A 23,290-nucleotide genomic window follows, 5' to 3' on the forward strand; every position below is an offset into this window, starting at 1 on the left:
GGGGAACAGGAGAGAGACACAGGGCATGATCAGGGAGTGGGGGGCAACAGCAGGGAGACACAGGGCATGACCGGGGCATGGGGGTAACAGGAGAGAGACACGGGGCATGAGCGGGGGGTGGGGGGCAACATGAGAGTGACACGGGGCATGAGAGGGGGGTGGGGGGTAACAGGAGAAAGACACAGGGCATGAGCGGGGGGTGAGGGGCATCAGCAGGGAGAAATGGGACATGAGCATGGGGCAACAGGAGAAAGACACAGGGCATGAGCGGGGGTGGGGGGTAACAGGAGAGACACGAGGCATAAGCGGGGGGTGGGGGGAACAGGAGAGAGACACGGGGCATGAGCGGGGGTGGGGGGCAGCAGCAGGGAGACACGGGGCATGACCGGGGGGTGGGGAACAGGAAAGAGACACGGAGCATGAGCGGGGGCAACAGCAGGGAGACATGGGGCATGAGCGGGGGTGGGGGGCAACAGCAGGGAGACACGGGGCATGACCGGGGGGTGGGGGGTAACAGGAGAGAGACACGGGGCATGAGCGGGAGGTGGGGGGCAACAGCAGGGAGACACAGGGCATGAGCGGGGGTGGGTAGGAACAGGGGAAACACGAGGCATGAGCGGGGGGTGGCGGGAACAGGAGAGAGACACAGGGCATGAGCGGGTGTTACGCTCACCTGGACCCCACAGGGGTGTCGATCGGACCTGGACAGCTGCGGTCTCCTTCAACGTGATGCGTAGTTCAGAGATGACTGTCTGGACTGGCCCCCCTAGTCTTGTCTGCTGGACCCGAAGAAGTATTTTCCTTATGTTTGTAAAAGATGAGCTCTCCATCCTGCGTGTCTTGCAGGGGTGCGTAGATACCAATTACTTCACTGGTTTGAAGGCGTTGGGAGAGTTCCGGTAATCATTGACTCTGAAGTCCCAGGCGGGATTGGTAAGTATCAAGTTCAAAGAGTTCAATGTGCCCAATGTTCACTCTTGTCCCCTTCCTTCCTTAAATTGCAACTGAGTTCGTGAGAAGAAGGTCTCGTAGCTGCTGCTGGCGTTCAGGTAAGAGTCTGTGTTATCCAACGCTGTCTGGTAACTATTGCATGCGTTAACGTGTTGTTTTTCTCCCTCTTTACAGATGCGGTATATGAAGATATGGAGAATAATACCGCTGGTGGTAAATCAGGTAAGTCTATGGTGGTAAGAGTTATTTGTTGATTCCCTTGGGTCACCTTGTTATTCTTGTGCCCCTAGGTGCTGGAGTTCGGCGAAGAAGTTATGGAGACAGGGCCGGATCGAAAGATGCTGTGAGAACTGGTGAGTATGGCGCCGTGCTGGAGCTGGCGAAGCGACGCGTGCAGGGCTGATGTACTTTCCAGGTCGAGAGATGAAATGGATCCGGAATCAGGTGAGGAATTTGAAATAAGTTCATTTTCTAACCTTGTCCTTTTCTTTCTCTTTATTCTAGGAGCTCCGGATTCAAGGCGGGCGTGGCAGAAGACTGGATGCTGGCTGCAGGCACGCGGGCGTGGCAGAAGAATGGATGCTGGCTGCAGGCACGGTGAGAGTCACGCTGCTGGATGCAGAATAACACGAAGCATGTGCTGCTTTTCGGGCGTGGTTTAAATATCCTCCAAAGTAGTCCCAGGAAAGAAGTTCCCCAGGACCACACCCGAGTAAAAAATAGTCCCTGTAGTAAAATAGTCCCATCCAGGCCTCACGTTGGCTTGGATTTATTTGCAGCATGGTCTGCATGAGGTAAGTAATGTCTACGAGCCTGGCGCCTATGGCGCCAGGACTGATTTTTATTAGGAGCCTGGTGCCTACGGGGCTGCTGGGGTTTTTGTAAATTTCTGGATGCCTGCTCCCGGGGTTGATGGGCATGATCCGGATGCCCGGGGGTAGGCATCATGACATCACTCCCCCCCAAGGCCCCTCCTAAAGTGTCATGATGCCTACCTCCAAGGAGCCAGGTCCGACCCAGCAACCCCAGAGGCAGGCATCATTTCCCCCAGGGGAGTGCCAGCAGGCCCAAGCTGGGGCCCTTTGGACGCAGTCCTGGCGCCTTAGGCGCCAGGCTCATGTTGGACCTCTGTCCTGGCGCCTTAGGCGCCAGGCTCATAAAGCTAGACATGTGTTCAAGTGTTTTAATGTGCACTTACCTGATGCAGACCATGCTGCCACATCCAGGCCCTCTTGAGGCCTGAATAGGAACTACTTTACCTGTGGGACTACTTTCCACCCGGGTGTGGTCGGGGAAGGATACATACCTGATCGGAGGAAGGATACACACTTGGAACTTCTTACAAAGCTATTTAAACCACACACGATCAGCAACTCACGCTTCGCGTTGTTCTGCTCCTCGCAGCTGGACGCTCACCGTGTCAGCTCCTGCATCTGGACTTCAGCCACGCCTGTCAGCATCCTGGGTCACCTGCAAAGGGAGACAAGAGACCTACCAGCTAATCTGAACCACCGAGACATCACCGACAATCCTGAAAGGGAAGACATCATTTTTAAAAGCATTTCGTTACGATCGCTGCAGCGCTGCATTTCACTCACCTTTCCTGGGTTCCTCCATCTTCAGCAGCGATCATCCGGATACACAGCCACTTCCCAGAGCCTAGAGAAAAAGACAAGAATAAGAGGTGAGAGAAGGAAGGGAATAGGAAAAGCTCAGTTTCCTTCTAAGACTTACCTGTTGGGTCATTCCCATTTCATTTCGGGTCTTGCTGCTTCCAAGCATTTTCCGGACCCCGGCCCCTATGGGGAAAAAAGACAAAGACATTAGATGAGCGAATGCAAAAACATTACCTGAGCGCTCATCTAGGACTTACCAGATCTTTACTGGAACTGCACGTTTCACTTCGGGTCGGCGCCATATCTCCGGCATTCCGAACCCCGGCCCCTATGGGGAAAAGACATCAACATTAGCGCTTTGTTGCAAGAAGTCTCCAAAGGAATCTTCATTCATCACCTGAAAAAAGACAATGAACATTATTATTTAAAGTTTGAACTTTTGAACTTGCAACAGAACTTTTACAGCGCCTTACCAGTATAATCAAGCTTACCTGAACTCCCATCCAACCTCAATCCAGTGAAGTAACTGGGTTCAACGCGCCCCTGCGTCAGAAGCAGGATGGAGAGCTCGTCCTTTCAGACCCTAAGGTGAGACTTCACGGGGAATCGTGGAAGGGTATCGTGGAGGGTTGGAAGAGAGTGGGAGGCTTGAGCATAACTCAGTCAGTAGGTAATACTCCCTTTTCACGCACAGGGGTATATTCCTACGAGCCGGAGAAGCCAGAGTAGAGGGCCCTTCCTGTCCATCTTCAGAGTCCTGCGCTTCACCATTGAAGAAGCATCAGCACTCGAAGCCAGACCTGCGCCTCCGTGGGAACCAGGTGAGCGTTACAGAACGCGAAGCCTACCCACAATTTCCCACCCGGGCGCTATGGAGACTTCCGAGACTGACCAGCTGGCCCAGCTTTTGGGGGAATTACGGGCAGAGGTGCACTCAACCCGCCAGGAGACTAACGCTCTCAAAAGAGAACTGATCTTATCTAAGGAAAGAACTGATGACCTAGCCAAAAGGTTATTACAGGCCCAGGCAGGGCACACTCCTTTACCTAATTCTGGAGACATTTCCACATCAATGGGTTTGAGTAACCCGGTACAAATTAATCTACCTGGACACATGCCTTTGGCCCCTCCTGAACGTTTTGCGGGGGATCCCAAGAAATATGCCGTCTTTATGAACCAATGTCGTTTACACTTTCTATGCAGACCCGGAGCCTTCCCTAACGACCAGACCAAGGTAGCCTTTATACTATCTTACCTCAGTGGCAGTGCTGCCGATTGGTCTATTCCATTGGTAAATCAGGATGATCCCATTCTCCAGAATTTTCAGGGCTTCCAGGCCAGCATGGAAAGATTGTTCGCTCGACACTCTCAAGGACAGGCCCTTGATAACGAACTGCTATCCTTACGACAAGGTAATCAGGATCTTCTGTCCTACATAGCCACCTTTAACAGACTGGTTGTGGAAACTGGATGGCCAGAAAGCAAAAGGATCACATTGTTTCATCGAGGCCTGCCCGGAGAGCTTAAGGATGTTGTAGCTCAGATAGTAAACCCACCCCAGGTCTGCGCAGACTACATTGACTTGGTGGTTCAACTTGATCACAGACTTCAAAATAGAAAAGCAGATCGGTTCAAGTATGAAAACCGAGCACCGATCAAAACCCACGCTACCTCCAAGAGTACCGACGTATCTGAACCTATGCAAATCGGTGGTGTTAAAGGACCATTAACGCAGAAAGAACGAGAGAGAAGGCGGCAAATGCAACTTTGTCTGTATTGCGGGACTTCCGGTCACTTTCTTAGAAATTGTCCAGTTAAACCACTTAAGAAGGTGGTTGGAGCTACTGATAACGAATTAGTGACACCTGATTCGGGAAACGACCTAGCCCGGCAAGCGTAGGGGTCCGCTTGCCGAGCTTGAAAACTAACTCTTTGACCTCGCATTTTGTCATGCCAATGGTGCTCATGGACCCAAAACAGCCTCAGCAGTTGCATGCTATAAAAGCATACATCGACAGTGGAGCTATTGGAAATTACATAGACCGTGAATTGGCTTCCAGGATTAAGCTTCCTCTCCGCCCGAAAGTAACCCAAGATGTCATTACTACAGTAGATGGAACCGAAATAGCCTCAGGGCCTGTAACGCATTGCACTGTTGAAGTGACACTGGTGGGTCAGGATGTACATCAGGAAACAATCGTGTTTGATGTGATCAAGGCCCCACAATTTCAAGTAATTCTTGGAATTCCTTTGTTAGAAACACATAATCCCAGAATTGACTGGCGAGCAAAGAAGATAAGTTTTCTTGATTGTGAACCAACTTGTTATCCAAGAAATCCAGCTATTGGTCTAGCCACAGCAACTTCCACCCCTGTACAGCTACCGTCTGAATACCAAGAATTCCAAGACGTTTTTCAGAAAGAACAGGCTAACACGTTACATCCCCATCGGTCTTATGATTGCCAGATCGATCTGGTACCCAATGCTCAACTACATTGTAGTAGGATTTATGCTCTTACGGAACCTGAGAACCTGCATTTGCATCAGTATTTAGATCAGTACCTAGCCAATGGTTTTATTCGCCCGTCCAAGTCTCCTGTCTCTTCAGCTCTGTTCTTCGTGCCAAAAAAAGAAGGCGACCTTAGAACGTGTATAGACTATCGTGCCCTAAATTAAATAACGATTAAGAATCGTTATCCTCTGCCCTTGATCCCTGAGCTTATCGACCAGGTGAAAGACGCTTGTGTGTACACCAAGTTAGATCTCCGAGGAGCTTATCACCTGGTGCGCATAAAAGAAGGCGACGAATGGAAGACTGCATTCCGCACCAAATTTGGGCTCTTCGAATATCAGGTGATGCCCTTCGGTTTGTGCAATGCACCTGCCGCCTTTCAGTACTTTATGAATGATGTTCTTCGGGAACTTATCGATGTCTGTGTCATTGTTTACATTGACAACATCCTGGTGTACTCTTCTTCAGAATCTGATCACAGAAAACATGTTAGGGCAGTTCTTGAGAAACTGCGCCAGCACAGACTATTTGCAAAACTCGAAAAATGTGTTTTTCATACCACAGAAGTTGAGTTTCTCGGATTCATCCTGACACCTCAAGGAGTCCGAATGGACTCGCGAAAGGTGGACGCCATCCTCAAATGGCCATCTCCAAGCTCGGTGAAGGGAGTTCAGAGCATGCTCGGCTTTGCCAATTTCTATCGAAGATTCATCCCGGAATTTTCCCGAACAGTCCAACCCATCACCGCTCTCCTAAAGAAAAACAAACACTTCGAATGGACTCTTGAGGCCGAACAAGCCTTCCAGGACCTGAAAACCAAATTCACCTCTGCACCTGTATTGAAGCACCCGCACCCAGATCTCCCGTACATAGTGGAAACCGATGCTTCCAGTTCGGCCATGGGAGATGTCCTGTCGCAAAGAGACCCAAAAACTAACCAACTACACCCAGTGGCCTTTTGGTCCAGAACATTTTCTCCTCCTGAAATCAACTATGCAATTACCGATAAAGAGTTACTGGCCATCAAATCTGCTTTCAAGGCTTGGCGTCACTAACTTCTCGGGGCAAGACACACCATCACCGTAATTACGGACCACAGAAACTTACAGCATTTAAAGACGGCCAAAGCTCAATCTTCACGACAACTCCGATGGGCTCTATTCTTTGCGGAATTTGATTTTGTAATTACCTATCGCCCTGGCTGCAAGAATGGAAAAGCAGACGCCTTATCCCGGATTGCCATGGAAGAACCTAATTCGAGCTTAGAACCTGTGCCCATCATACCTGAGCAAATAATCTTAGGCTTAACTTCATTGCAATCTATTGAGGATATCCAAACGCAAGTAAAACAACTTCTAGACTCTTCAACCTTATTGGAATGGAGTCAAAAGGGTCCTCATTACACCGTTAAGGATGACTTACCCTACTTCCAGGAGCGGTTGTTTCTGCCAAGTAAAGAATTGCAAGAACTTGTTATTGCCCATCATCATGAATCTTTAATGGAAGGACACCCTGGTATCGCTAAAACGGAGGAAAAAATCAAACGCCACTTCTGGTGGCCTTCTTGGAGAAAAGACATAAAGTCTTTTGTACTGTCTTGTGGAATTTGCGCCCAAAACAAGGCTCAAAAGAAAAGGCCAGCCGGCCTACTTCAACCCTTGGATATTCCACCGGCACCATGGCACACCCTGTCAATGGACTTTATAACAGATCTGCCTCCTTGTGCTGGTTACAACACAATCCTTGTAATTGTGGACCTATTCTCCAAAATGGCCCACTTTATCCCTTTAAAGGGTTTGCCTTCAGCTTCCACCTTGGCCAAGGAATTCCTGGAGAATATAGTTCGCATACATGGTTTCCCTTCCATTTTAGTCTCGGATCGTGGAAGTCAATTTATCTCACATTTTTGGAAGAAGTGTTGCCAACTAGCACAAATAGATGTGCGGTTATCCACCAGCCACCACCTCCAGACCGACGGACAAACCGAGAGAACCAATCAGACTCTCGAGCAATATCTTCGGTGCATGTTACACCAATCCGAGTTAAATTGGAAAGACATCCTTTGGATCGCAGAATATGCATACAACAATTCAGTGCATTCTGGAACCGGACAAACCCCCTTTTATACTTTGTATGGTCACCATCCTCGTACCTCTGACCTTAATCCACCTCTGACCCTGGAAATGCCCGCAGTAAATCATCTGCATTCCACAATAACCCGAGCCTTCAAAGAAGCTGCAACTCATTTACAGCAAGCCAAGAAAAAGTATTAAGAAAACGCTGATTTGCACCGAAGTAAAACTCCTCCTTACCAAGTAGGAGACCAGGTATGGCTAGCAACTAAACATTTACCCCTCAAGGGCCCGCGAACCTTCAATCCCAGATTCATAGGACCTTATCCCATCAAAGCTATAATCAACCCAGTGGCCTTTAAACTGGATCTACCGTCCAACATGCGTATTCATCCAGTTTTTCATGCATCACTTTTGAAGCCAGTACAACCAGGAACCCGATTGTCCAAGCCTCCAGATCCAGTTCAAATTGAAGGGGAATTAGAATTCGAAGTTAAAGACATTTTAGACTCCAAGGTGGTAAAGTCGAAACTCTTCTATCTTGTTGACTGGAAGGGATATGGACCTCAGGAGAGATCGTGGGAGCCTAGTAACCATGTCCACGCACCTCGATTAGTACAAAGGTTTCACCGGAGATTTCCGAACAAGCCCAAACCCCCGGAGGGAAGAACCTTGGGAGGGGCCTTGAGGGGGGGTACTGTCATGATGCCTACCTCCAAGGAGCCAGGTCCGACCCAGCAACCCCAGAGGCAGGCATCATTTCCCCCAGGGGAGTGCCAGCGGGCCCAAGCTGGGGCCCTTTGGATGCAGTCCTGGCGCCTTAGGCGCCAGGCTCATAAAGCTAGACATGTGTTCAAGTGTTTTAATGTGCACTTACCTGATGCAGACCATGCTGCCACATCCAGGCCCTCTTGAGGCCTGAATAGGAACTACTTTACCTGTGGGACTACTTTCCACCCGGGTGTGGTCGGGGAAGGATACATACCTGATCGGAGGAAGGATACACACTTGGAACTTCTCCCAAAGCTATTTAAACCACACCCGATCAGCAACTCACGCTTCGCGTTGTTCTGCTCCTCGCAGCTGGACGCTCACCGTGTCAGCTCCTGCATCTGGACTTCAGCCACGCCTGTCAGCATCCTGGGTCACCTGCAAAGGGAGACAAGAGACCTACCAGCTAAACCTAACCACGGAGACAACACCGACGATCCTGAAAGGGAAGACATCATTTTTAAAAGCATTTCGTTACGATCGCTGCAGCGCTGCATTTCACTCACCTTTCCTGGGTTCCTCCATCTTCAGCAGCGATCATGCGGATACACAGCCACTTCCCAGAGCCTAGAGAAAAAGACAAGAATAAGAGGTGAGAGAAGGAAGGGAACAGGAAAAGCTCAGTTTCCTTCTAAGACTTACCTGTTGGGTCATTCCCATTTCATTTCGGGTCTTGCTGCTTCCAAGCATTTTCCGGACCCCGGCCCCTATGGGGAAAAAAGACAAAGACATTAGATGAGCGAATGCAAAAACATTACCTGAGCGCTCATCTAGGACTTACCAGATCTTTACTGGAACTGCACGTTTCACTTCGGGTCGGCGCCATATCTCCGGCATTCCGAACCCCGGCCCCTATGGGGAAAAGACATCAACATTAGCGCTTTGTTGCAAGAAGTCTCCAAAGGAATCTTCATTCATCACCTGAAAAAAGACAATGAACATTATTATTTAAAGCTTGAACTTTTGAACTTGCAACGGAACTTTTACAGCGCCTTACCAGTATAATCAAGCTTACCTGAACTCCCATCCAACCTTAATCCAGTGAAGTAACTGGGTTCAACGCGCCCCTGCGTCAGAAGCAGGATGGAGAGCTCGTCCTTTCAGACCCTAAGGTGAGACTTCACGGGGAATCGTTGAAGGGTATCGTGGAGGGTTGGAAGAGAGTGGGAGGCTTGAGCATAACTCAGTCAGTAGGTAATACTCCCTTTTCACGCACAGGGGTATAGTCCTACGAGCTGGAGAAGCCAGAGTAGAGGGCCCTTCCTGTCCATCTTCAGAGTCCTGCGCTTCACCATTGAAGAAGCATCAGCACTCGAAGCCAGACCTGCGCCTCCGTGGGAACCAGGCGAGCGTTACATAAAGTTGTTCTTCCCCTTGGCCCTGGTTTGTCTGGGAAGTTCCGATGGAATTTCTTAACCAACCGAGGTGCATGAACGTGGTCACTAGGCTCCAATGACCTTTCCTGTGGTCCGTAACCTTTCCAGTCGATTAAATAAAAAAGACTTGATTTAACCAACTTAGAGTCCAGGATATTCTTTACCTCGAATTCAGGTTCTCCATCTATTAGGATGGGTTCAGGTGGTTTGGCAAGTCTTGTCCCGGGTTGAACTGGTTTCAGAAATGAAACATGAAAGACAGGATGGATCCGCATATTAGAGGGTAATTACAACTTGACGGCCACCGTGTTCATAATGGCCTTAATAGTGTAAGTTCCCAAATACCTAGGATTAAAAGTCCGAGTTCCTTTTAGAGGTATGTGTTTTGTAGCCAGCAAACTTGATCCCCAATCTGATATTGTGGAGCATCGCTTCTATGTTGATCAGCATTTTTCTTATATTTCTCTTTCGCTTGTTTCAAATGTTCTGTTGCCTCCTTAAAGGCTTGTGTAATAGTAGAGTGTAAATTACTAACTGCAGGCATTTCTAAGTGCTGAGGCGAATCGAGTTCTGAGGTTCGAGGGTGATGTCCGTATATGGTATAGAAGGGGCTTTGTCTGGTTCCAGAATGTACTGAGTTATTGTATGCATATTCGGAAATCCATAAAATATCCTTCCAATTGCTTTCGGTCTGGTGCAGCATGCAATGTAGGTACTGTTCAAGGGTCTGGTTGGTCCTCTCCGTCTGACCATCGGTCTGGGGATGGTGACTGGTTGATAACCTCACGTCGATTTGCGCCAATTGACAACATTTCTTCCAAAATTGTGAAATGAAATGACTGCCTCGGTCAGAGACCAATACGGAAGGAAATCCGTGTATTCGAACAATGTTTTCAAGGAACTCCTTGGCCAAAATTGAAGCGGAAGGTAATCCTTTTAAAGGAATAAAGTGGGCCATCTTGGAAATAAGATCCACAATAACTAGGATGGTGTTAAATCCATTACATGGAGGTAGATCTGTAATAAAGTCTAAAGACAAGGTGTGCCATGGTGTAGGTGGAATATCCAAAGGTTGTAAAAGGCCAGCTGGTTTTTTCTTCTGGCTTTTGTTTTAGGCGCAAATGCCACAAGACATCACAAATGACTTCACGTCTTTTCGCCAAGTGTGCCACCAGAACTGTCTCTTAATTTTCGCTTCAGTTTTTGCGATACCTGGGTGCCCTTCCATCAGGGTGTCATGGTAATTGGAGATGACTAGTTCTTGCATTTCCTTGTGTGGTAGAAATAGTCGTCCTTGATAGTAAGGTAGGTCATTGACGACTGAGTAGTCCGGGCCTTTCTTTACCCAGTCCTGCAGGGTTGCTGGATCGAAGAGTTGTTGGATTTTTGAATGAATATCTTCTAGTGTCTGTTGAGTAGTTATGCCAAGAATTCTTTGCTCGGGAATTATTGCCACCGGTTCCGGGTTTGCATATGCTTCTCCCATCCCTATTCGGGATAAGGCATCTGCTTTGCCATTTTTGCGGCCTGGTCGATAAGTGATCACGAAATCGAATTTGGCAAACAACAATGCCCATCGAAGTTGTCGCGATGATTGGGCTTTGGCTGTTTTTAAATACTGCAGGTTCCGGTGATCAGTGATTACGGCAATGGTATGCCTGGCACCAAGAAGGTAGTGCCGCCAAGCCTTAAAGGCGGATTTGATAGCTAATAGCTCTTTATCGGTAATCGCATAGTTTAACTCAGGTGCTGAGAACTTTCTGGACCAAAACGCTACTGGGTGAAGTTGACCGGTTTCAGGATCCTTCTGGGACAGGACAGCTCCCATGGCTAAACTGGATGCATCAGTTTCTACTATGTATGGAAGCTCAGGGCGTGGCTGCTTTAAGACAGGTGCTGATGTGAATTTCGCTTTCAGCTCTTGGAAGGCCTTTTCAGCCTCTTCGGTCCACAAAAAGCGTTTGTTTTTTCGCAAAAGTGCTGTGATGGGGTGTTCAACATGGGAGAAGTCCGGAATTAATCTGCGGTAGAAATCAGCAAATCCAAGCATGCATCGTACCCCTTTGACTTAACTGGGTGATTGCCACTTGAGAATTGCGTCCACCTTTCGAGAGTCCATTCGAACTCCCTTTGGAGTCAGGATAAATCCAAGAAATTCAACTTCCGTAGCATGAAAAACACATTTTTCCAATTTTGCATATAACTTGTGCTGGCGTAGTTTCTCAAGGACTGCACGCACGTGCTTCACATGGTCTGATTCTGAGGAGGAGTACACTAGAATATCATCTATGTATACGACGACACAGACGTCAATGAGTTCACGAATGACATCGTTCATAAAATACTGGAAGGCTGCTGGTGCATTGCACAACCCGAAGGGCATCACCTGATATTCGAATAATCCGTACTTGGTGCGAAAGGCAGTCTTCCATTCGTCGCCTTTCTTGACACGTACCAGATGATATGCCCCTCGGAGATCTAACTTAGTGTAGATACAAGCATCCTTTACTTGGTCTAGTAATTCGGGGATCAGAGGCAATGGGTATCGGTTTTTTACCGTAATCTGATTTAATGCACAATAATCTATGCATGTTCTAAGGTCACCTTCCTTTTTTGGCACGAAGAATAAAGCTGAGGATGCAGGAGACTTGGAAGGACGAATAAAGCCATTAGCAAGGTATTGGTCCAAGTATTGCCGTAGGTGAAGATTTTCAGGTTCCGTGAGGGCGTAGATTCTACTGCATGGGGGTTGTGCACCGGGTAGGAGGTCGATTTGACAATCGTATGATCTGTGAGGAGGTAATGTATTGGCCTGTTCTTTTTGAAAAACATCCTGAAATTCTTGGTATTCCTGAGGTAACTGCATGATTGGGTTAACGACTGTAGCCAGGCCTTTGTTCAAAGTTTTCTCCGGGTAACTGGTGTTTGCACAATCCGGGAAGGTTATTCTCTTCTCTCGCCATTCTATACAAGGATTATGTGTTTCCAACCATGGCATCCCCAGTATTATCTGGAACTGTGGGGCTTTGATTAGATCAAACACAATAGTCTCTCGATGCCCATCTTGACTCAACAGTGTCATCTCTGTAGTGGAATGAGTTACAGGCCCCGAGGCAATCTCCGTTCCATCAACTGTGGTGATGACATCCGAAGTGGTCTTTTTGCAAAGAGGTAGATTCATCCTTGACACCAATTCGTGGTCCATATAGTTTCCTACGGCCCCGCTATCTATGTATGCCCTTACTGCGTGCATACGTGATGGCTGCCTGGGATCAAGTAGGACCATTGGGATGATCAGATGCGAGGTCTGAGTGTCCTTCTTTAAGCTCGGCAAGCGGACCTCTACGCTTGTCGGGCGTGGTCGTTTCCCGAATCAGGCTCTATGTGGCTTTTATCAGCAACTCCTACCACCTTCTTGGGTGGGTTTGTAGGGCAATCCCGTAGAAAATGTCCTGAGGTTCCACAGTACAGACACAACTGCATCTATCGTCTTCTTTCTCTTTCCTTTTGAGTTAAGGGTCCTTTAACCCCCCTGATCTGCACAGGTTCAGATGCATCTGTTCCTTTGGGGGCAACGTTGGGTTTAACCAATACCCGATTCTCGAACTTAGCTCGATCAGTCTTTAGGTTCTGAAGTCAGTGGTCTAGCTGGAACACTAAGTCTATAAATTCTGTGCAATCCTGAGGGGGGTTCACAACTTGAGCCAAGAAGTCTTTGAGTTCTCCCCGAAGTCCACGATGAAACAATGTAATTCATTTTTCCTCCGGCCACCCGGTTTCCACCACCAACCTATTGAAGGTTGCAATATAGGTTAGCAGATCCTGGTTACCCTGTCGTAAGGATAAAAGTTTGTTGTCCAGGGCTTGACCCTGTGAGTGTCTGGCGAATAGTTTTTCCATGCTCCTTTGAAAACCCTGAAAATCCCGGAGAAGAGGATCATCCTGGTTGACTAATGGAATGGACCAATCCGCTGCGCTGCCACTAAGATATGACAATACAAAGGCTACTTTGACTTGGTCATTTGGAAAGGCTCCTGGTTTGCATAAAAAGTGCAAGTGGCATTGGTTCATAAACACGGCGAACCTTTTGGGGTCCCCAGCAAAGCGTTCGGGTGGAGCTAATGGAATATTTCCTGGTAAAACAACTTGCACAGGATTGCTTGATAAAACGGGGGTTGGTTTTCCCCCATATCCAGGTAGGGGCGTTTGCCCAGCTTGGTTTTGCAGTAGTTGCCTAGCCAGATCATCAGTGCGCTCCTTTGAGACAATCAGTTCCCTCCTGAGGGCATTAGTCTCTTGGTGAGCGGCATGTACTTCCGCCCTAAGTTCCCCCAATAATTGGGCCAGTTGGTCAGTTTCCGAGGTTTCCATAACACCCGGGTGGGTATTTGTAGAGAGGCTTTGCGTTCTGTTACGCTCACCTGGACCCCACAGGGGTGTCGATCGGACCCGGACAGCTGCGGTCTCCTTCAACGTGATGCGTAGTGCAGAGATGACTGTCTGGACTGGCCCGCCCAGTAACTATGTGGTAACTATTGCATGCGTTAACGTGTTGTTTTACTCCCTCTTTACAGATGCGACATATGAAGATATGGAGAATAATACCGCCGGTGGTAAATCAGGTAAGTCTATGGTGGTAGGAGGTATTTGTTGATTCCCTTGGCTCCCCTTGTTATTCTTGTGCCCCTAGGTGCCGGAGTTCGGCGAAGAAATGATGGAGACAGTGCCGGATCAAAAGATGCTGTGAGAACTGGTGAGTATGGCGCCGTGCTGGAGCTGGCGAAGCGACGCGTGCAGGACTGATGTACTTTCCAGGTCGGGAGATGAAATGGATCCGGAATCAGGTGAGGAATTTGAAATAAGGTCGTTTTCTAACCTTGTCCTTTTCTTCCTCTTTATTCTAGGAGCTCCGGATTCGAGACGGGCGTGGCAGAAGACTGGATGCTGGCTGCAGGCATGCGGGCGTGGCAGAAGACTGGATGCTGGCTGCAGGCACGGTGAGAGTCACGCTGCTGGATGCAGAATAACACGAAGCATGTGCTGCTGTTCGGGCGTGGTTTAAATAGCCTCCAAAGTAGTCCCAGGAAAGAAGTTCCCCAGGACCACACCCGAGTAAAAAATAGTCCCTGTAGTAAAATGGTCCCATCCAGGCCTCACGTTGGCTTGGATTTATTTGCAGCATGGTCTGCATGAGGTAAGTAATGTCTATGAGCCTGGCGCCTATGGCGCCAGGACTGATTTTTATTATGAGCCTGGCGCCTACGGCGCCAGGACTGAACCCAGACAGCCCCTAGCTGGGGCTGCTGGGGTTTTTGTAAATGTCTGGTTGCCTGCTCCCGGGGCTGATGGGCTTGATCCGGATGCCCGGGGGTAGGCATCATGACAGCGGGGGGTGGGGGCAACAGCAGGGAGACACAGGGCATGAGCGGGGGTGGGGGGTAAAAGGAGAGAGACACAGGGCATAGCAGGGGGTGGGGGGCAACAGCAGGGAGACACAGGGCATGACCGGGGGTGGGGGGGCAACAGGAGAAAGACACGGGGCATGAGAGGGTGGTGGGGGGTAACAGGAGAGAGACACGGAGTATGACCGGGGGTGGGGGGCAACAGCAGGGAGACAAAGGGCATGAGTGGGGGGTAACAGGGGAGAGACACAGGGCATGAGCAGGGGGTGGGGGGGCAACAGCAGGGAGACACGGGGCATGACCGGGGGGTGGGGGGCAACAGGAGAGAGACATGGGGCATGAGCGGAGGGTGGGGGGGCAACAGCAGGGAGACATGGGGCATGAGAGGGGGGTGGGGGTAACAGGAGAGAGACAGGGGGCATGAGCGGGGGGTGGGGGCAACAGGAGAGAGACACGGGGCATGAGCAGGGGTAGGGGGGCAACAGCAGGGAGACACGGGGCCTGAGCGGGGGTGAGGGGCAACAGCAGGGAGACACGGGGCATGACCGGGGGGTGGGGGTGAACAGGAGAGAGACACGGGGCATTAGCAGGGGGTGGGGGCAATAGCAGGGAGACACGGGGCATGACTGGGGGTGGGGGGCAACAGGAGACAGACACGGGGCATGAGCAGGGGATGGGGCAACAGGAGAGAGACACGGGGCATGAGCAGGGGGTGGGGGGCAACAGCAGGGAGACACGGGGCATGACCGGGGGGTGGGGGGAACAGGAGAGAGACACGGGGCATTAGCAGGGGGTGGGGGCAACAGCAGGGAGACACGGGGCGTGACTGGGGGGCAACAGGAGACAGACACGGGGCATGAGCGGGGGATGGGGGCAACAGGAGAGAGACACGGGGCATGAGCAGGGGGTGGGGGGCAACAGCAGGGAGACACGGGGCATGAGCGGGGGGTGGGGGGTAACAGGAGAGAGACACGGGGCATGAGCGGGGGTTGGGGGGCAACAGCAGGGAGACGCGGGGCATGACAGGGGGGTGGGGGGCAACAGGAGAGAGACACAGGGCATGGGAGGGGGGTGGCGGTAACAGGAGAGAGACACGGGGCATGAGCGGGGGGTGAGAGGCAACAGCAGGGAGACACGGGGCATGACCGGGGGGTGGGGGGCAACAGGAGAGAGACACGGGGCATGAGAGGGGGGTGGGGGTAACAGGAGAGAGACACGGGGCATGAGCGGGGGGTGGAGGGCAACAGCAGGGAGACACGGGGCATGACCGGGGATGGGGGAGCAAAAGGAGAGAGACACGGGGCATGAGAGGGGGGTGGGGGGGTAACAGGAGAGAGAAACAGGGCTTGAGAGGGGGGTGGGGGGTAACAGCAGGGAGACACGGGGCATGAGCAGGGGGTGGGGGGAACACGAGGGAGACACGGGGCATGAGAGGGGGGTGGGGGGTAACAGGAGAGAGACACAGGGCATGAGTGGGGGGCAACAGCAGGGAGACGCAGGGCATGAGCGGGGGTGGGGGGCAACAGCAGGGAGACACAGGGCATGAGCGGGGGTAACAGGGGAGAGTCACGGTGCATGAGCGGGGGGTGGGGGGCAACAGCAGGGAGACACGGGGCATGACCGGGGGTGGGGGTAACAGGAGAGAGACACGGGGCATGAGCAGGGGGTGGGGGGCAACAGGAGAGAGACACGTGGCATGAGCGGGGGGTAACAGGAGAGAGACACAGTGCATGAGCGGGGGGGATGGGGGCATGAGCAGGGAGACACGGGGCATGAGCGGGGGTGAGGGGCAACAGCAGGGAGACACGGGGCATGACCGGGGGGTGGTGGGAACAGGAGAGAGACATGGGGCATGAGCGGGGGGTGGGGGGCAACAGCAGGGAGACACGGGGCATGACTGGGGGGCAACAGGAGACAGACACCGGCATGAGCAGGGGGTGGGGGGCAACAGCAGGGAGACACGGGCATGACCGGGGGTGGGGGGCAACAGGAGAGAGACACGGGGCATGAGAGGGGGTAACAGGAGAGAGACACGGGGCATGAGCGGGGGGTGGAGGGGCAACAGCAGGGAGACACGGGGCATGAGCGGGGGTGGGGGGTAACAGGAGAGAGACACGGGGCATGAGCGGGGGTTGGGGGCAACAGCAGGGAAACACAGGGCATGACCGGGGGTGGGGGGCAACAGGAGAGAGACACAGGGCATGAGAGGGGGTGGGGGTAACAGGAGAGAGACACGGGGCATGAGCGGGGGTGGGGGGCAACAGCAGGGAGACACGGGGCATGACCGGGGGCGGGGGGCAACAGGAGAGAGACACAGGGCATGAGAGGGGGGTGGGGGTAACAGGAGAGAGACACGGGGCATGAGCGGACGGTGGGGGCTACAGCGGGGAGACACGGGGCATGAGCGGGGGGTGGGGGGAACAGGAGAGAGACACAGGGCATGAGCAGGGGGTGGGGGGCAACAGCAGGGAGACACAGGTCATGACCGGGGGGTGGGGGGCAACAGGAGAGAGACACGGGGCAGGGGGTGGGGGGCAACAGCAGGGAGACACGGGGCATGAGCGGAGGGTGGGGGGCAACAGCAGGGAGACACGGGGCATGAGCCGGGGTGGGGGGAACAGGAGAGAGACACGGGGCATGAGCGGGGGGTGGGGGTAACAGGAGAGAGACACGGGGCATGAGCGGGGGTGGGGGGCAACAGCAGGGAGACACGGGGCATGAGCGGGGGTGGGGGGTAACAGGAGAGAGACACGGGGCATGAGCGGGGGTTGGGGGGCAACAGCAGGGAAATACGGGGCATGACCGGGGGGTGGGGGGAACACGAGGGAGACAAGGGGCATGAGCGGGGTGGGGGGTAATTGGAAGACATAGGCATGAGCGGGGGTGGGGGCTACAGCGGGGAGACACGGGGCATGAGCGGGGGGTGTGGGGCAACAGCAGGGAGACACGGGGCATGAGTGGGAGGTGGGGGCAACAGCAGGGAGACACAGGGCATGACCGGGGGGTGGGGGGCAACAGGAGAGAGACACGGGGCATGAGCGGGGGGTGGGGGGCCACAGCAGGGAGACATGGGGCATGAGCGGAGGGTGGGGGGCAACAGCAGGGAGACACGGGGCATGAGCGGGGGTGGGGGGAACACGAGGGAGACACAGGCATGAGCGGGGGGTGGGGGGTAACAGGAGAGAGACACGGGGGATGAGCGGGGGGTGGGGGCAACAGCAGGGAGATACGGGGCATGAGTGGGAGGTGGGGGCAACAGCAGGGAGACACGGGCATGAGCGGGGGGTGGGGGGTAACAGGAGAGAGACACGGGGGATGAGCGGGGGTGGGGGGCAACAGCAGGGAGACACGGGGCATGACCGGGGGCGGGGGGCAACAGGAGAGAGACACAGGGCATGAGAGGGGGGTGGGGGTAACAGGAGAGAGACACGGGGCATGAGCGGACGGTGGGGGCTACAGCGGGGAGACACGGGGCATGAGCGGGGGGTGGGGGGAACAGGAGAGAGACACAGGGCATGAGCAGGGGGTGGGGGGCAACAGCAGGGAGACACAGGTCATGACCGGGGGGTGGGGGGCAACAGGAGAGAGACACGGGGCAGGGGGTGGGGGGCAACAGCAGGGAGACACGGGGCATGAGCGGAGGGTGGGGGGCAACAGCAGGGAGACACGGGGCATGAGCCGGGGTGGGGGGAACAGGAGAGAGACACGGGGCATGAGCGGGGGGTGGGGGTAACAGGAGAGAGACACGGGGCATGAGCGGGGGTGGGGGGCAACAGCAGGGAGACACGGGGCATGAGCGGGGGTGGGGGGTAACAGGAGAGAGACACGGGGCATGAGCGGGGGTTGGGGGGCAACAGCAGGGAAATACGGGGCATGACCGGGGGGTGGGGGGAACACGAGGGAGACAAGGGGCATGAGCGGGGTGGGGGGTAATTGGAAGACATAGGCATGAGCGGGGGTGGGGGCTACAGCGGGGAGACACGGGGCATGAGCGGGGGGTGTGGGGCAACAGCAGGGAGACACGGGGCATGAGTGGGAGGTGGGGGCAACAGCAGGGAGACACAGGGCATGACCGGGGGGTGGGGGGCAACAGGAGAGAGACACGGGGCATGAGCGGGGGGTGGGGGGCCACAGCAGGGAGACATGGGGCATGAGCGGAGGGTGGGGGGCAACAGCAGGGAGACACGGGGCATGAGCGGGGGTGGGGGGAACACGAGGGAGACACAGGCATGAGCGGGGGGTGGGGGGTAACAGGAGAGAGACACGGGGGATGAGCGGGGGGTGGGGGCAACAGCAGGGAGATACGGGGCATGAGTGGGAGGTGGGGGCAACAGCAGGGAGACACGGGGCATGAGCGGGGGGTGGGGGGTAACAGGAGACAGACACGGGGAATGAGCGGGGTGTGGGGGGCAACAGGAGGGAGACACGGGGCATGAGCGGGGGGGTGGGGGGCAACAGCAGGCGAGACTCTGGGCATGAGCAGGGGGTGGGGGTAACACGAGGGAGACATGGGGCATGAGAGGGGGGTGGTGGGTAACAGGAGAGAGACACGGGGCATGAGCGGGGGGTGGGGGGCAACAGCAGGGAGACACGGGGCATGACCGGGGGCTGGGGGGCAACAGAAGGGAGACACGGGGCATGACCGGGGGGTGGGGGGCAACAGGATAGACACACAGGGCATGAGAGGGGGATGGGGTAACAGGAGAGAGACTCGGGGCATGAGCGGGGGGTTGGGGGTAACAGGAGAGAGACACGGGGCATGAGCTGGGGGTGGGGGGCAACAGCAGTGAGACACGGGGCATGAGCGGGGCTGGAGGGAACAAGACGGAGACACGGGGCATGAGCGGGGTGGGGGGAATATGAGGGAGACACGGGGCATGAGCAGGGGGTGGGGGGCAACAAGAGGGAGACACGGGGCATGAGCGGGGGGTGGGGGTAACAGGAGAGAGACACGGGGCATGAGCAGGGGGTGGGGGGCAACAGGAGGGAGACACGGGGCATGAGCGGGGGCTGGGGGAACACGAGGGAGACACAGGGCATGAGCGGGGGGTGGAGGGCAACAGCAGGGAGACACGGGGCATGAGCGGGGGGTGGGGGGAACACGAGGGAGACAGGGCATGAGCGGGGGGTGGGGTGTAGCAGGAGAGAGACATGGGGCATGAGCGGGGGGTGGGGGGCAACAGGAGGGAGACACGGGGCATGAGTGGGGGGCAACAGCAGGGAGACAGGGGGCATGAGCGGGGGGTGGGGGAACATGAGAGAGACACGGGGCATGAGAGGGGGGTGGGGGGTAACAGGAGAGAGACACAGAGCATGAGCAGGGGGTGGGGGGCAACAGCAGGGAGACACAGGGCATGACCGGGGGGTGGAGGGCAACAGCAGGGAGACACAGGGCATGACCGGGGGTGGGGGGCAACAGGAGAGAGACACGGGGCATGAGCGGGGGGTGCGGGCCAACAGCAGGGAGACACGGGGCATGAGCAGGGGGTGGGGGGAACACGAAGGAGACACGGGGCATGAGCAGGGGGTGGGGGAACACGAGGGAGACACAGGGAGTGAGGGGCAACAAGAGGGAGACACGGGGCATGAGTGGGGGGTGGGGGATAACAGGAGAGAGACACAGGGCATGAGCGGGGTGGGGGCAACAGGAGGGAGACACGGGGCATGAGCGGGGGGTGGGGGGAACAGGAGGGAGACATGGGGCATGACCTGGGGGTGGGGGGCAACAGGAGAGAGACACAGGGCATGAGAGGGGGGTGGGGGTAACAGGAGAGAGACACGGGGTATGAGAGGGGCGTGGGGGGCAACAGCAGGGAGACACGGGGCATGAGCAGGGGATGGGGGAACATGAGGGAGACACGGGGCATGAACAGGGGGTGGGGGGAACAGTAGGGAGACACAGGCATGAGGTGGGGGCTGGTGGGGTATAGGAGGGAGACACGGTAATGAGTGGGGTGTGGGGGAAACAAGAGAGGGACACAGGTAATGAGCGGGGGGTGGGTGGAGCACGAGGGAGACACAGGCATGAGCGGGGGTTGGGGGGGTACAGGAGGGAGACACGGGTAATGCGCGGGGGGTGGGGGATACAGGAGGGAGACACGTGTAATGAGCGGGGGTGGGGGGAACGGGATATCCGCTCCTCGGTCCTCCGCAGGCCACCGTGTACCGATGGTGTGTCTCCTGCAAGTCTGCAGCAGCCTGGGACGTTAAGGAAGTGTAATCCACATGAGCCTCACACAGCCCCATTGGAGGCCCCGCTGTCCTCTGATCTTATCGCATCAGAATTTTCGCTTGTTACGTTGTGATAATCACTTGTGAAGTCTGAAGTCACCGCAGAGCTTGCCACAGATGCCAATATACGAACAATAAATTAAGATGGCGGGCATCTCTGAAAATAAAACGCACTGCACGCTTTACTACAGTCAATGGGAGAACACGTCAGATGTCCGCGGACATCACGCAAGTCGCTTGCCCAATCCCCATCCTGTCCGCGGAGCAAACAGGGTAGTGTGTCCGCGAAGCGGACACAGATATCACTAAGTTTTTTCACTTACATTTTGGTCTTTTTTTTTAAAAACTAATGGACGGAATTACACCAAATAAAAAAAAAAATCACGCTTTCGGGACCAAGCCGCCGCTCCTGCTGCAAATTTGGTGTAAATCCGTCCAGCGGTTTGGGCTGTAGGCGTGAGCAAAGTTTTTTCCCATTATGTCTATGGGAAAAAAAAAAGTTTTGGGACCCCCCCTATAACCTTGCCCCCCCTGGACCAAACCTCAGCAAACTTTGTAAAATAATTCCATATACTTTTTTTTGCAAAGTTTGGTGAGGATTTGTCCAGGGGGAGCGAAGTTATAAGCTGCCCAAAAAGTGCTCTTCCTATGGAAACAGCAACTTAACCATAACTACATGGCCATGTAATATATATTCCCAAAAAAAACTTTGTTAAGGGGACGTTATGGTTAAGTTGCCCTACTAAAAGCCTGTGCAATTCACTAACAAACCTTTACAAACGTGACATTATGGTTCAAAGTAAAAACAAAAAACCCCTGAAATTCGCCACTTATGGTAGGCTAAGCAACCATACCTCCCCGCACCACTGTGCACTGCTAACACTAACCCCCAGGACATGAAAGATGGCATCACAAATGTCATTGATGACATCACTGATGATATCACATGTGTAGGCCCTTTGTTTTTGTTCACTGCCATATATATATATATATATATATATGTATATTCAGTAAAAAAAACTTTGTTAAAGGGACGTTATAGTTCACAGTAAAACCGAAAAACACTTGACATTCGCTAATTATGGTAAGCTAAGCAACCATAACTCGCGCCACCTACGTGCATTGCTAAGACTAACACCCAGGACATCAAAGATGACATCACAAATGTCATTGATGACATCACTGATGACATCACATGTCCGGCTCCCTCTTTTTTCCTTTAGTGATATATCTTATCCAGTAATGCTTAGGAACAAAAAAAAATGAAAAGTACTATATTTGTAGACTTACACTTCAAATATGTGTTTACATTAATTCATTTGGGGTTCACTCACAGCATATGAAACTTATACATAGGGAGAATACACACTTGAAAGATTCCAATGCTTTCTCTGTATGAAGACAATCAGTAAGGTTATCAGCACTTTCTTATTGGTCTGCTGTTTTTTTATTACTGTATTTTCTGTGGATATGCTTATATTTGTATTCACATTACTCTCTTTAGGGTGCAGTCACATTGTGTGATAGTTATTCAAAGGGAAGTAGTAGGTTTGAAGCAGAACCATCATTTCTGTGCATAAAAATAATCAGGTAGGTTATGAAAAATGTCTGGTTCTACTGCTGCTTTTTTGCATACTTCACTTTCACTGTATATACTCATATTGCTATTTGTTGTGATGTCTTTGTGTTTTGTGTGTAACAATGAAATTATATAGGAAGTGGGTTTTATTAGCTACTTATAACATGTTGCACAGTACACAAAACTCTAATAAGAAAGCATTTACCATTTCACTATTTAACATGGGAAGATTATGAATATTGCACCTCCATTATGTATGCTGCACACAATGCTTATGTTTATACATGAGTACATTATTGTACTGTAAATAACTTCATAATAGAATGCTATTTATATCAATGCATTACTTAATGCACCACATAGCTCATGTCATCTATTTCAATGATCCTTGACAGTTTTTTTTATCAACATTATAATAAGACTCCCTTGTGCAGACTTTTCATGAAAAGTACATGCATATGTGATGTCATCAGTGATGTCATCAATGACATTTGTGATGTCATCTTTGATGTCCTGGATGTTAGTCTTAGCAATGCACGTAGGTGTCGCGAGTTATGGTTGCTTAGCTTACCATAATTATCGAATGTCAAGTGTTTTTCGTTTTTACTGTGAACTATAACGTCCCTTTAACAAAGTTTTTTTCACTGAATATACATATGTATATATATATATGGCAGTGAACAAAAACAAAGGGCCTACACATGTGATATCATCAGTGATGTCATCAATGACATTTGTAATGCCATCTTTCATGTCCTGGGGGTTAGTGTTAGCAGTGCA

Source organism: Ambystoma mexicanum, chromosome 2q (assembly GCF_040938575.1).
Source record: "Ambystoma mexicanum isolate Mex_15411 chromosome 2q, UKY_AmexF1_1, whole genome shotgun sequence".
Classification (NCBI taxonomy): Eukaryota; Metazoa; Chordata; class Amphibia; order Caudata; family Ambystomatidae; genus Ambystoma; species Ambystoma mexicanum.